Source organism: Podarcis liolepis (genome assembly GCF_965112155.1).
Source record: "Podarcis liolepis genome assembly, chromosome: 5".
In the NCBI taxonomy this organism is placed as follows: Eukaryota; Metazoa; Chordata; class Lepidosauria; order Squamata; family Lacertidae; genus Podarcis; species Podarcis liolepis.
Window position 1 is genome coordinate 11,131,920 of NC_139556.1, and position 16,158 is coordinate 11,148,077.

The window sequence follows — 16,158 nt, forward strand, 5'->3', positions numbered from 1 at the left end:
AGCAAAAATCTGAAATTCTCCAATTCACTCAAAAATGGTGCCAAAGTTTTGCAAATACTCCCCTGAAAGGTTTGGAGGTGGAAACAGAAGGCTTTTTATCATAGGACATGAAATCAGCCCTCGACAACTTAACCTGTGGGAAAAAAAATTTCTAAGCCCCGGGGTCACAACTTCAGCAAAAATCTGAAATTCTCCAATTCACTCAAAAATGGTGCCAAAGTTTTGCAAATACTCCCCTGAAAGGTTTGGCGGTGCAAACAGAAGGCTTTTTATCATTGGACATGAAATCAGCCCTCGACAACTTAACCTGTGAAAAAAAAATTTCTAAGCCCCGGGGTCACAACTTCAGCAAAAATCTGAAATTCTCCAATTCACTCAAAGATGGTGCCAAAGTTTTGCAAATACTCCCCTGAAAGGTTTGGCGGTGCAAACAGAAGGCTTTTTATCAGAGGCCAAGAAATCAACCCTCGACAACTTAACGTGCGAAAAAAAAAATTTCTAAGCCCCGGGGTCACAACTTCAGCAAAAATCTGAAATTCTCCAATTCACTCAAAAATGGTGCTAAACTGTTGCAAATTCTCCCCTGAAAGGTTTGGCGGTGCAAACAGAAGGCTTTTTATCATAGGCCAAGAAATCAACCCTCGACAACTTAACCTGTGAAAAAAAAAAATTCTAAGCCCCGGGGTCACAACTTCAGCAAAAATCTGAAATTCTCCAATTCACTCAAAAATGGTGCCAAAGTTTTGCAAATACTCCCCTGAAACGTTTGGAGGTGGATACAGAAGGCTTTTTATCATAGGACATGAAATCAGCCCTCAACATATTAACCTGTGAAAAAAAAAAATTTCTAAGCCCCTGGGTCACAACTTCAGCAAAAATCTGAAATTCTCCAATTCACTCAAAGATGGTGCCAAAGTTTTGCAAATACTCCCCTGAAAGGTTTGGCGGTGCAAACAGAAGGCTTTTTATCATAGGACATGAAATCAGCCCTCGACAACTTAACCTGTGAAAAAAAAAATTCTCAGCCCCGGGGTCACAATTTCAGCAAAAATCTGAAATTCTCCAATTCACTCAAAAATGGTGCTAAACTGTTGCACATTCTTCCTTGAAAGGTTTGGCGGTGGAAACAGACGGCTTTTTATCATAGGACATGAAATCAGCCCTCGACAACTTAACCTGTGGGAAAAAAATTTCTAAGCCCCGGGGTCACAACTTCAACAAAAATCTGAAATTCTCCAATTCACTCAAAAATGGTGCCAAAGTTTTGCAAATACTCCCCTGAAAGGTTTGGAGGTGGAAACAGACGGCTTTTTATCATAGGACATGAAATCAGCCCTCGACAACTTAACCTGTGAAAAAAAAATTTCTAAGCCCCGGGGTCACAACTTCAGCAAAAATCTGAAATTCTCCAATTCACTCAAAAATGGTGCTAAACTGTTGCACATTCTTCCTTGAAAGGTTTGGCGGTGGAAACAGACGGCTTTTTATCATAGGACATGAAATCAGCCCTCGACAACTTAACCTGTGGAAAAAAAAAATTCTAAGCCCCGGGGTCACAACTTCAGCAAAAATCTGAAATTCTCCAATTTACTCAAAGATGGTGCCAAAGTTTTGCAAATACTCCCCTGAAAGGTTTGGCGGTGCAAACAGAAGGCTTTTTATAATAGGCCAAGAAATCAACCCTCGACAACTTAACCTGTGAAAAAAAAAATTTCTAAGCCCCGGGGTCACAACTTCAGCAAAAATCTGAAATTCTCCAATTCACTCAAAAATGGTGCCAAAGTTTTGCAAATACTCCCCTGAAAGGTTTGGCGGTGCAAACAGAAGGCTTTTTATCATAGGCCAAGAAATCAACCCTCGACAACTTAACCTGTGAAAAAAAAAAATTCTAAGCCCCGGGGTCACAACTTCAGCAAAAATCTGAAATTCTCCAATTCACTCAAAAATGGTGCCAAAGTTTTGCAAATACTCCCCTGAAAGGTTTGGAGGTGGAAACAGAAGGCTTTTTATCATAGGACATGAAATCAGCCCTCGACAACTTAACCTGTGGGAAAAAAAATTTCTAAGCCCCGGGGCCACAACTTCAGCAAAAATCTGAAATTCTCCAATTCACTCAAAGATGGTGCCAAAGTTTTGCAAATACTCCCCTGAAAGGTTTGGCGGTGGAAACAGAAGGCTTTTTATCATAGGCCAAGAAATCAACCCTCGACAACTTAACCTGTGAAAAAAAAAATTTCTAAGCCCCGGGGTCACAACTTCAGCAAAAATCTGAAATTCTACAATTCACTCAAAAATGGTGCCAAAGTTTTGCAAATACTCCCCTGAAAGGTTTGGCGGTGAAAACAGACGGCTTTTTATCATAGGACATGAAATCAGCCCTCGACAACTTAACCTGTGAAAAAAAAATTTCTAAGCCCCGGGGTCACAACTTCAGCAAAAATCTGAAATTCTCCAATTCACTCAAAAATGGTGCCAAAGTTTTGCAAATACTCCCCTGAAAGGTTTGGCGGTGCAAACAGAAGGCTTTTTATCATAGGCCAAGAAATCAACCCTCGACAACTTAACCTGTGAAAAAAAAAATTTCTAAGCCCCGGGGTCACAACTTCAGCAAAAATCTGAAATTCTCCAATTCACTCAAAAATGGTGCCAAAGTTTTGCAAATACTCCCCTGAAAGGTTTGGAGGTGGAAACAGAAGGCTTTTTATCATAGGACATGAAATCAGCCCTCGACAACTTAACCTGTGGAAAAAAAAATTTCTAAGCCCCGGGGCCACAACTTCAGCAAAAATCTGAAATTCTCCAATTCACTCAAAGATGGTGCCAAAGTTTTGCAAATACTCCCCTGAAAGGTTTGGCGGTGGAAACAGAAGGCTTTTTATCATAGGCCAAGAAATCAACCCTCGACAACTTAACCTGTGAAAAAAAAAATTTCTAAGCCCCGGGGTCACAACTTCAGCAAAAATCTGAAATTCTCCAATTCATTCAAAAATGGTGCTAAACTGTTGCAAATTCTCCCCTGAAAGGTTTGGCGGTGGAAACAGAAGGCTTTTTATCATAGGACATGAAATCAGCCCTCGACAACTTAACCTGTGAAAAAAAAAATTCTAAGCCCCGGGGTCACAACTTCAGCAAAAATCTGAAATTCTCCAATTCACTCAAAGATGGTGCCAAAGTTTTGCAAATACTCCCCTGAAAGGTTTGGCGGTGCAAACAGAAGGCTTTTTATCATAGGCCAAGAAATCAACCCTCGACAACTTAACCTGTGAAAAAAAAAATTTCTAAGCCCCGGGGTCACAACTTCAGCAAAAATCTGAAATTCTCCAATTCATTCAAAAATGGTGCCAAAGTTTTGCAAATACTCCCCTGAAAGGTTTGGCGGTGGAAACAGAAGGCTTTTTATCATAGGACATGAAATCAGCCCTCGACAACTTAACCTGTGAAAAAAAAATTTCTAAGCCCCGGGGTCACAACTTCAGCAAAAATCTGAAATTCTCCAATTCACTCAAAGATGGTGCCAAAGTTTTGCAAATACTCCCCTGAAAGGTTTGGCGGTGCAAACAGAAGGCTTTTTATCATAGGCCAAGAAATCAACCCTCGACAACTTAACCTGTGAAAAAAAAAATTTCTAAGCCCCGGGGTCACAACTTCAGCAAAAATCTGAAATTCTCCAATTCATTCAAAAATGGTGCTAAACTGTTGCAAATTCTCCCCTGAAAGGTTTGGCGGTGGAAACAGAAGGCTTTTTATCATAGGACATGAAATCAGCCCTCGACAACTTAACCTGTGAAAAAAAAAAATTTCTAAGCCCCGGGGTCACAATTTCAGCAAAAATCTGAAATTCTCCAATTCACTCAAAAATGGTGCCAAAGTTTTGCAAATACTCCCCTGAAAGGTTTGGAGGTGGAAACAGAAGGCTTTTTATCATAGGACATGAAATCAGCCCTCGACAACTTAACCTGTGAAAAAAAAAATTTCTAAGCCCCGGGGTCACAACTTCAGCAAAAATCTGAAATTCTCCAATTCACTCAAAAATGGTGCCAAAGTTTTGCAAATACTCCCCTGAAAGGTTTGGCGGTGCAAACAGAAGGCTTTTTATCATTGGACATGAAATCAGCCCTCGACAACTTAACCTGTGAAAAAAAAATTTCTAAGCCCCGGGGTCACAACTTCAGCAAAAATCTGAAATTCTCCAATTCACTCAAAAATGGTGCCAAAGTTTTGCAAATACTCCCCTGAAAGGTTTGGCGGTGAAAACAGACGGCTTTTTATCATAGGACATGAAATCAGCCCTCGACAACTTAACCTGTGAAAAAAAAATTTCTAAGCCCCGGGGTCACAACTTCAGCAAAAATCTGAAATTCTCCAATTCACTCAAAAATGGTGCCAAAGTTTTGCAAATACTCCCCTGAAAGGTTTGGCGGTGCAAACAGAAGGCTTTTTATCACAGGCCAAGAAATCAACCCTCGACAACTTAACCTGTGAAAAAAAAAAATTGTAAGCCCCGGGGTCACAACTTCAGCAAAAATCTGAAATTCTCCAATTCACTCAAAAATGGTGCCAAAGTTTTGCAAATACTCCCCTGAAAGGTTTGGAGGTGGAAACAGAAGGCTTTTTATCATAGGACATGAAATCAGCCCTCGACAACTTAACCTGTGGGAAAAAAAATTTCTAAGCCCCGGGGCCACAACTTCAGCAAAAATCTGAAATTCTCCAATTCACTCAAAGATGGTGCCAAAGTTTTGCAAATACTCCCCTGAAAGGTTTGGCGGTGGAAACAGAAGGCTTTTTATCATAGGACATGAAATCAGCCCTCGACAACTTAACCTGTGAAAAAAAAAAATTCTAAGCCCCGGGGTCACAACTTCAGCAAAAATCTGAAATTCTCCAATTCACTCAAAAATGGTGCTAAACTGTTGCAAATTCTCCCCTGAAAGGTTTGGCGGTGGAAACAAAAGCCTTTTTATCATAGGACATGAAATCAGCCCTCGACAACTTAACCTGTAAAAAAAAAAATTTCTAAGCCCCGGGGTCACAACTTCAGCAAAAATCTGAAATTCTCCAATTCACTCAAAAATGGTGCCAAAGTTTTGCAAATACTCCCCTGAAAGGTTTAGCGGTGCAAACAGAAGGCTTTTTATCAGAGGCCAAGAAATCAACCCTCGACAACTTAACCTGCGAAAAAAAATTTTTCTAAGCCCCGGGGTCACAACTTCAGCAAAAATCTGAAATTCGCCAATTCACTCAAAAATGGTGCTAAACTGTTGCAAATTCTCCCCTGAAAGTTTGGCGTTGGAAACAAAAGCCTTTTTATCATAGGACATGAAATCAGCCCTCGACAACTTAACCTGTGAAAAAAAAAAATTCTAAGCCCCGGGGTCACAATTTCATCAAAAATCTGAAATTCTCCAATTCACTCAAAAATGGTGCTAAACTGTTGCACATTCTTCCTTGAAAGGTTTGGCGGTGGAAACAGACGGCTTTTTATCATATGACATGAAATCAGCCCTCGACAACTTAACCTGTGGAAAAAAAAATTTCTAAGCCCCGGGGTCACAACTTCAGCAAAAATCTGAAATTCTCCAATTCACTCAAAAATGGTGCCAAAGTTTTGCAAATACTCCCCTGAAAGGTTTGGAGGTGGAAACAGAAGGCTTTTTATCATAGGACATGAAATCAGCCCTCGACAACTTAACCTGTGGGAAAAAAAATTTCTAAGCCCCGGGGCCACAACTTCAGCAAAAATCTGAAATTCTCCAATTCAATCAAAGATGGTGCCAAAGTTTTGCAAATACTCCCCTGAAAGGTTTGGCGGTGGAAACAGAAGGCTTTTTATCATAGGACATGAAATCAGCCCTCGACAACTTAACCTGTGAAAAAAAAAAATTCTAAGCCCCGGGGTCACAACTTCAGCAAAAATCTGAAATTCTCCAATTCACTCAAAGATGTTGCCAAAGTTTTGCATATACTCCCCTGAAAGGTTTCGAGGTGGAAACAGAAGGCTTTTTATCATAGGACATGAAATCAGCCCTCGACAACTTAACCTGTGAAAAAAAAAATTTCTAAGCCCCGGGGTCACAACTTCAGCAAAAATCTGAAATTCTCCAATTCACTCAAAAATGGTGCCAAAGTTTTGCAAATACTCCCCTGAAAGGTTTGGCGGTGGAAACAGAAGGCTTTTTATCATTGGACATGAAATCAGCCCTCGACAACTTAACCTGTGAAAAAAAAATTTCTAAGCCCCGGGGTCACAACTTCAGCAAAAATCTGAAATTCTCCAATTCACTCAAAAATGGTGCTAAACTGTTGCAAATTCTCCCCTGAAAGGTTTGGCGGTGGAAACAAAAGCCTTTTTATCATAGGACATGAAATCAGCCCTCGACAACTTAACCTGTGAAAAAAAAAATTTCTAAGCCCCGGGGTCACAACTTCAGCAAAAATCTGAAATTCTCCAATTCACTCAAAAATGGTGCCAAAGTTTTGCAAATACTCCCCTGAAAGGTTTGGCGGTGCAAACAGAAGGCTTTTTATCAGAGGCCAAGAAATCAACCCTCGACAACTTAACCTGCGAAAAAAAAATTTTCTAAGCCCCGGGGTCACAACTTCAGCAAAAATCTGAAATTCGCCAATTCACTCAAAAATGGTGCTAAACTGTTGCAAATTCTCCCTGAAAGTTTGGCGGTGGAAACAAAAGCCTTTTTATCATAGGACATGAAATCAGCCCTCGACAACTTAACCTGTGAAAAAAAAAAATTCTAAGCCCCGGGGTCACAATTTCATCAAAAATCTGAAATTCTCCAATTCACTCAAAAATGGTGCTAAACTGTTGCACATTCTTCCTTGAAAGGTTTGGCGGTGGAAACAGACGGCTTTTTATCATATGACATGAAATCAGCCCTCGACAACTTAACCTGTGAAAAAAAAATTTCTAAGCCCCGGGGTCACAACTTCAGCAAAAATCTGAAATTCTCCAATTCACTCAAAAATGGTGCCAAAGTTTTGCAAATACTCCCCTGAAAGGTTTGGCGGTGCAAACAGAAGGCTTTTTATCATAGGCCAAGAAATCAACCCTCGACAACTTAACCTGTGAAAAAAAAAATTTCTAAGCCCCGGGGTCACAACTTCAGCAAAAATCTGAAATTCTCCAATTCACTCAAAAATGGTGCCAAAGTTTTGCAAATACTCCCCTGAAAGGTTTGGAGGTGGAAACAGAAGGCTTTTTATCATAGGACATGAAATCAGCCCTCGACAACTTAACCTGTGGAAAAAAAAATTTCTAAGCCCCGGGGCCACAACTTCAGCAAAAATCTGAAATTCTCCAATTCACTCAAAGATGGTGCCAAAGTTTTGCAAATACTCCCCTGAAAGGTTTGGCGGTGGAAACAGAAGGCTTTTTATCATAGGCCAAGAAATCAACCCTCGACAACTTAACCTGTGAAAAAAAAAATTTCTAAGCCCCGGGGTCACAACTTCAGCAAAAATCTGAAATTCTCCAATTCATTCAAAAATGGTGCTAAACTGTTGCAAATTCTCCCCTGAAAGGTTTGGCGGTGGAAACAGAAGGCTTTTTATCATAGGACATGAAATCAGCCCTCGACAACTTAACCTGTGAAAAAAAAAATTCTAAGCCCCGGGGTCACAACTTCAGCAAAAATCTGAAATTCTCCAATTCACTCAAAGATGGTGCCAAAGTTTTGCAAATACTCCCCTGAAAGGTTTGGCGGTGCAAACAGAAGGCTTTTTATCATAGGCCAAGAAATCAACCCTCGACAACTTAACCTGTGAAAAAAAAAATTTCTAAGCCCCGGGGTCACAACTTCAGCAAAAATCTGAAATTCTCCAATTCATTCAAAAATGGTGCCAAAGTTTTGCAAATACTCCCCTGAAAGGTTTGGCGGTGGAAACAGAAGGCTTTTTATCATAGGACATGAAATCAGCCCTCGACAACTTAACCTGTGAAAAAAAAATTTCTAAGCCCCGGGGTCACAACTTCAGCAAAAATCTGAAATTCTCCAATTCACTCAAAGATGGTGCCAAAGTTTTGCAAATACTCCCCTGAAAGGTTTGGCGGTGCAAACAGAAGGCTTTTTATCATAGGCCAAGAAATCAACCCTCGACAACTTAACCTGTGAAAAAAAAAATTTCTAAGCCCCGGGGTCACAACTTCAGCAAAAATCTGAAATTCTCCAATTCATTCAAAAATGGTGCTAAACTGTTGCAAATTCTCCCCTGAAAGGTTTGGCGGTGGAAACAGAAGGCTTTTTATCATAGGACATGAAATCAGCCCTCGACAACTTAACCTGTGAAAAAAAAAAATTTCTAAGCCCCGGGGTCACAATTTCAGCAAAAATCTGAAATTCTCCAATTCACTCAAAAATGGTGCCAAAGTTTTGCAAATACTCCCCTGAAAGGTTTGGAGGTGGAAACAGAAGGCTTTTTATCATAGGACATGAAATCAGCCCTCGACAACTTAACCTGTGAAAAAAAAAATTTCTAAGCCCCGGGGTCACAACTTCAGCAAAAATCTGAAATTCTCCAATTCACTCAAAAATGGTGCCAAAGTTTTGCAAATACTCCCCTGAAAGGTTTGGCGGTGCAAACAGAAGGCTTTTTATCATTGGACATGAAATCAGCCCTCGACAACTTAACCTGTGAAAAAAAAATTTCTAAGCCCCGGGGTCACAACTTCAGCAAAAATCTGAAATTCTCCAATTCACTCAAAAATGGTGCCAAAGTTTTGCAAATACTCCCCTGAAAGGTTTGGCGGTGAAAACAGACGGCTTTTTATCATAGGACATGAAATCAGCCCTCGACAACTTAACCTGTGAAAAAAAAATTTCTAAGCCCCGGGGTCACAACTTCAGCAAAAATCTGAAATTCTCCAATTCACTCAAAAATGGTGCCAAAGTTTTGCAAATACTCCCCTGAAAGGTTTGGCGGTGCAAACAGAAGGCTTTTTATCACAGGCCAAGAAATCAACCCTCGACAACTTAACCTGTGAAAAAAAAAAATTCTAAGCCCCGGGGTCACAACTTCAGCAAAAATCTGAAATTCTCCAATTCACTCAAAAATGGTGCCAAAGTTTTGCAAATACTCCCCTGAAAGGTTTGGAGGTGGAAACAGAAGGCTTTTTATCATAGGACATGAAATCAGCCCTCGACAACTTAACCTGTGGGAAAAAAAATTTCTAAGCCCCGGGGCCACAACTTCAGCAAAAATCTGAAATTCTCCAATTCACTCAAAGATGGTGCCAAAGTTTTGCAAATACTCCCCTGAAAGGTTTGGCGGTGGAAACAGAAGGCTTTTTATCATAGGACATGAAATCAGCCCTCGACAACTTAACCTGTGAAAAAAAAAAATTCTAAGCCCCGGGGTCACAACTTCAGCAAAAATCTGAAATTCTCCAATTCACTCAAAAATGGTGCTAAACTGTTGCAAATTCTCCACTAAAAGGTTTGGCGGTGGAAACAAAAGCCTTTTTATCATAGGACATGAAATCAGCCCTCGACAACTTAACCTGTAAAAAAAAAAATTTCTAAGCCCCGGGGTCACAACTTCAGCAAAAATCTGAAATTCTCCAATTCACTCAAAAATGGTGCCAAAGTTTTGCAAATACTCCCCTGAAAGGTTTGGCGGTGCAAACAGAAGGCTTTTTATCAGAGGCCAAGAAATCAACCCTCGACAACTTAACCTGCGAAAAAAAAATTTTCTAAGCCCCGGGGTCACAACTTCAGCAAAAATCTGAAATTCGCCAATTCACTCAAAAATGGTGCTAAACTGTTGCAAATTCTCCCCTGAAAGTTTGGCGTTGGAAACAAAAGCCTTTTTATCATAGGACATGAAATCAGCCCTCGACAACTTAACCTGTGAAAAAAAAAAATTCTAAGCCCCGGGGTCACAATTTCATCAAAAATCTGAAATTCTCCAATTCACTCAAAAATGGTGCTAAACTGTTGCACATTCTTCCTTGAAAGGTTTGGCGGTGGAAACAGACGGCTTTTTATCATATGACATGAAATCAGCCCTCGACAACTTAACCTGTGGAAAAAAAAATTTCTAAGCCCCGGGGTCACAACTTCAGCAAAAATCTGAAATTCTCCAATTCACTCAAAAATGGTGCCAAAGTTTTGCAAATACTCCCCTGAAAGGTTTGGAGGTGGAAACAGAAGGCTTTTTATCATAGGACATGAAATCAGCCCTCGACAACTTAACCTGTGGGAAAAAAAATTTCTAAGCCCCGGGGCCACAACTTCAGCAAAAATCTGAAATTCTCCAATTCAATCAAAGATGGTGCCAAAGTTTTGCAAATACTCCCCTGAAAGGTTTGGCGGTGGAAACAGAAGGCTTTTTATCATAGGACATGAAATCAGCCCTCGACAACTTAACCTGTGAAAAAAAAAAATTCTAAGCCCCGGGGTCACAACTTCAGCAAAAATCTGAAATTCTCCAATTCACTCAAAGATGTTGCCAAAGTTTTGCATATACTCCCCTGAAAGGTTTCGAGGTGGAAACAGAAGGCTTTTTATCATAGGACATGAAATCAGCCCTCGACAACTTAACCTGTGAAAAAAAAAATTTCTAAGCCCCGGGGTCACAACTTCAGCAAAAATCTGAAATTCTCCAATTCACTCAAAAATGGTGCCAAAGTTTTGCAAATACTCCCCTGAAAGGTTTGGCGGTGGAAACAGAAGGCTTTTTATCATTGGACATGAAATCAGCCCTCGACAACTTAACCTGTGAAAAAAAAATTTCTAAGCCCCGGGGTCACAACTTCAGCAAAAATCTGAAATTCTCCAATTCACTCAAAAATGGTGCTAAACTGTTGCAAATTCTCCCCTGAAAGGTTTGGCGGTGGAAACAAAAGCCTTTTTATCATAGGACATGAAATCAGCCCTCGACAACTTAACCTGTGAAAAAAAAAATTTCTAAGCCCCGGGGTCACAACTTCAGCAAAAATCTGAAATTCTCCAATTCACTCAAAAATGGTGCCAAAGTTTTGCAAATACTCCCCTGAAAGGTTTGGCGGTGCAAACAGAAGGCTTTTTATCAGAGGCCAAGAAATCAACCCTCGACAACTTAACCTGCGAAAAAAAAATTTTCTAAGCCCCGGGGTCACAACTTCAGCAAAAATCTGAAATTCGCCAATTCACTCAAAAATGGTGCTAAACTGTTGCAAATTCTCCCTGAAAGTTTGGCGGTGGAAACAAAAGCCTTTTTATCATAGGACATGAAATCAGCCCTCGACAACTTAACCTGTGAAAAAAAAAAATTCTAAGCCCCGGGGTCACAATTTCATCAAAAATCTGAAATTCTCCAATTCACTCAAAAATGGTGCTAAACTGTTGCACATTCTTCCTTGAAAGGTTTGGCGGTGGAAACAGACGGCTTTTTATCATATGACATGAAATCAGCCCTCGACAACTTAACCTGTGGAAAAAAAAATTTCTAAGCCCCGGGGTCACAACTTCAGCAAAAATCTGAAATTCTCCAATTCACTCAAAAATGGTGCCAAAGTTTTGCAAATACTCCCCAGAAAGGTTTGGAGGTGGAAACAGAAGGCTTTTTATCATAGGACATGAAATCAGCCCTCGACAACTTAACCTGTGGGGAAAAAAATTTCTAAGCCCCGGGGCCACAACTTCAGCAAAAATCTGAAATTCTCCAATTCACTCAAAGATGGTGCCAAAGTTTTGCAAATACTCCCCTGAAAGGTTTGGCGGTGGAAACAGAAGGCTTTTTATCATAGGACATGAAATCAGCCCTCGACAACTTAACCTGTGAAAAAAAAAAATTCTAAGCCCCGGGGTCACAACTTCAGCAAAAATCTGAAATTCTCCAATTCACTCAAAAATGGTGCCAAAGTTTTGCAAATACTCCCCTGAAAGGTTTGGAGGTGGAAACAGAAGGCTTTTTATCATAGGACATGAAATCAGCCCTCGACAACTTAACCTGTGAAAAAAAAAAATTTCTAAGCCCCGGGGTCACAACTTCAGCAAAAATCTGAAATTCTCCAATTCACTCAAAAATGGTGCCAAAGTTTTGCAAATACTCCCCTGAAAGGTTTGGCGGTGGAAACAGAAGGCTTTTTATCATTGGACATGAAATCAGCCCTCGACAACTTAACCTGTGAAAAAAAAATTTCTAAGCCCCGGGGTCACAACTTCAGCAAAAATCTGAAATTCTCCAATTCACTCAAAAATGGTGCCAAAGTTTTGCAAATACTCCCCTGAAAGGTTTGGCGGTGAAAACAGACGGCTTTTTATCATAGGACATGAAATCAGCCCTCGACAACTTAACCTGTGAAAAAAAAATTTCTAAGCCCCGGGGTCACAACTTCAGCAAAAATCTGAAATTCTCCAATTCACTCAAAAATGGTGCCAAAGTTTTGCAAATACTCCCCTGAAAGGTTTGGCGGTGCAAACAGAAGGCTTTTTATCATAGGCCAAGAAATCAACCCTTGACAACTTAACCTGTGAAAAAAAAAAATTCTAAGCCCCGGGGTCACAACTTCAGCAAAAATCTGAAATTCTCCAATTCACTCAAAAATGGTGCCAAAGTTTTGCAAATACTCCCCTGAAAGGTTTGGAGGTGGAAACAGAAGGCTTTTTATCATAGGACATGAAATCAGCCCTCGACAACTTAACCTGTGGGAAAAAAAATTTCTAAGCCCCGGGGCCACAACTTCAGCAAAAATCTGAAATTCTCCAATTCACTCAAAGATGGTGCCAAAGTTTTCCAAATACTCCCCTGAAAGGTTTGGCGGTGGAAACAGAAGGCTTTTTATCATAGGACATGAAATCAGCCCTCGACAACTTAACCTGTGAAAAAAAAAAATTCTAAGCCCCGGGGTCACAACTTCAGCAAAAATCTGAAATTCTCCAATTCATTCAAAAATGGTGCTAAACTGTTGCAAATTCTCCCCTGAAAGGTTTGGCGGTGGAAACAGAAGGCTTTTTATCATAGGACATGAAATCAGCCCTCGACAACTTAACCTGTGAAAAAAAAAATTTCTAAGCCCCGGGGTCACAATTTCAGCAAAAATCTGAAATTCTCCAAGTCACTCAAAAATGGTGCCAAAGTTTTGCAAATACTCCCCTGAAAGGTTTGGAGGTGGAAACAGAAGGCTTTTTATCATAGGACATGAAATCAGCCCTCGACAACTTAACCTGTGAAAAAAAAAATTTCTAAGCCCCGGGGTCACAACTTCAGCAAAAATCTGAAATTCTCCAATTCACTCAAAAATGGTGCCAAAGTTTTGCAAATACTCCCCTGAAAGGTTTGGCGGTGAAAACAGACGGCTTTTTATCATAGGACATGAAATCAGCCCTCGACAACTTAACCTGTGAAAAAAAAATTTCTAAGCCCCGGGGTCACAACTTCAGCAAAAATCTGAAATTCTCCAATTCACTCAAAAATGGTGCCAAAGTTTTGCAAATACTCCCCTGAAAGGTTTGGCGGTGCAAACAGAAGGCTTTTTATCACAGGCCAAGAAATCAACCCTCGACAACTTAACCTGTGAAAAAAAAAAATTCTAAGCCCCGGGGTCACAATTTCATCAAAAATCTGAAATTCTCCAATTCACTCAAAAATGGTGCCAAAGTTTTGCAAATACTCCCCTGAAAGGTTTGGAGGTGGAAACAGAAGGCTTTTTATCATAGGACATGAAATCAGCCCTCGACAACTTAACCTGTGGGAAAAAAAATTTCTAAGCCCCGGGGCCACAACTTCAGCAAAAATCTGAAATTCTCCAATTCACTCAAAGATGGTGCCAAAGTTTTGCAAATACTCCCCTGAAAGGTTTGGCGGTGGAAACAGAAGGCTTTTTATCATAGGACATGAAATCAGCCCTCGACAACTTAACCTGTGAAAAAAAAAATTCTAAGGCCCGGGGTCACAACTTCAGCAAAAATCTGAAATTCTCCAATTCACTCAAAAATGGTGCTAAACTGTTGCAAATTCTCCCCTGAAAGGTTTGGCGGTGGAAACAAAAGCCTTTTTATCATAGGACATGAAATCAGCCCTCGACAACTTAACCTGTAAAAAAAAAAATTTCTAAGCCCCGGGGTCACAACTTCAGCAAAAATCTGAAATTCTCCAATTCACTCAAAAATGGTGCCAAAGTTTTGCAAATACTCCCCTGAAAGGTTTGGCGGTGCAAACAGAAGGCTTTTTATCAGAGGCCAAGAAATCAACCCTCGACAACTTAACCTGCGAAAAAAAAATTTTCTAAGCCCCGGGGTCACAACTTCAGCAAAAATCTGAAATTCGCCAATTCACTCAAAAATGGTGCTAAACTGTTGCAAATTCTCCCCTGAAAGTTTGGCGGTGGAAACAAAAGCCTTTTTATCATAGGACATGAAATCAGCCCTCGACAACTTAACCTGTGAAAAAAAAAAATTCTAAGCCCCGGGGTCACAATTTCATCAAAAATCTGAAATTCTCCAATTCACTCAAAAATGGTGCTAAACTGTTGCACATTCTTCCTTGAAAGGTTTGGCGGTGGAAACAGACGGCTTTTTATCATATGACATGAAATCAGCCCTCGACAACTTAACCTGTGGAAAAAAAAATTTCTAAGCCCCGGGGTCACAACTTCAGCAAAAATCTGAAATTCTCCAATTCACTCAAAAATGGTGCCAAAGTTTTGCAAATACTCCCCTGAAAGGTTTGGAGGTGGAAACAGAAGGCTTTTTATCATAGGACATGAAATCAGCCCTCGACAACTTAACCTGTGGGAAAAAAAATTTCTAAGCCCCGGGGCCACAACTTCAGCAAAAATCTGAAATTCTCCAATTCAATCAAAGATGGTGCCAAAGTTTTGCAAATACTCCCCTGAAAGGTTTGGCGGTGGAAACAGAAGGCTTTTTATCATAGGACATGAAATCAGCCCTCGACAACTTAACCTGTGAAAAAAAAAAATTCTAAGCCCCGGGGTCACAACTTCAGCAAAAATCTGAAATTCTCCAATTCACTCAAAAATGGTGCCAAAGTTTTGCAAATACTCCCCTGAAAGGTTTCGAGGTGGAAACAGAAGGCTTTTTATCATAGGACATGAAATCAGCCCTCGACAACTTAACCTGTGAAAAAAAAAATTTCTAAGCCCCGGGGTCACAACTTCAGCAAAAATCTGAAATTCTCCAATTCACTCAAAAATGGTGCCAAAGTTTTGCAAATACTCCCCTGAAAGGTTTGGCGGTGGAAACAGAAGGCTTTTTATCATTGGACATGAAATCAGCCCTCGACAACTTAACCTGTGAAAAAAAAATTTCTAAGCCCCGGGGTCACAACTTCAGCAAAAATCTGAAATTCTCCAATTCACTCAAAAATGGTGCTAAACTCTTGCAAATTCTCCCCTGAAAGGTTTGGCGGTGGAAACAAAAGCCTTTTTATCATAGGACATGAAATCAGCCCTCGACAACTTAACCTGTGAAAAAAAAAATTTCTAAGCCCCGGGGTCACAACTTCAGCAAAAATCTGAAATTCTCCAATTCACTCAAAAATGGTGCCAAAGTTTTGCAAATACTCCCCTGAAAGGTTTGGCGGTGCAAACAGAAGGCTTTTTATCAGAGGCCAAGAAATCAACCCTCGACAACTTAACCTGCGAAAAAAAAATTTTCTAAGCCCCGGGGTCACAACTTCAGCAAAAATCTGAAATTCGCCAATTCACTCAAAAATGGTGCTAAACTGTTGCAAATTCTCCCCTGAAAGTTTGGCGGTGGAAACAAAAGCCTTTTTATCATAGGACATGAAATCAGCCCTCGACAACTTAACCTGTGAAAAAAAAAAATTCTAAGCCCCGGGGTCACAATTTCATCAAAAATCTGAAATTCTCCAATTCACTCAAAAATGGTGCTAAACTGTTGCACATTCTTCCTTGAAAGGTTTGGCGGTGGAAACAGACGGCTTTTTATCATATGACATGAAATCAGCCCTCGACAACTTAACCTGTGGAAAAAAAAATTTCTAAGCCCCGGGGTCACAACTTCAGCAAAAATCTGAAATTCTCCAATTCACTCAAAAATGGTGCCAAAGTTTTGCAAATACTCCCCTGAAAGGTTTGGAGGTGGAAACAGAAGGCTTTTTATCATAGGACATGAAATCAGCCCTCGACAACTTAACCTGTGGGGAAAAAAATTTCTAAGCCCCGGGGCCACAACTTCA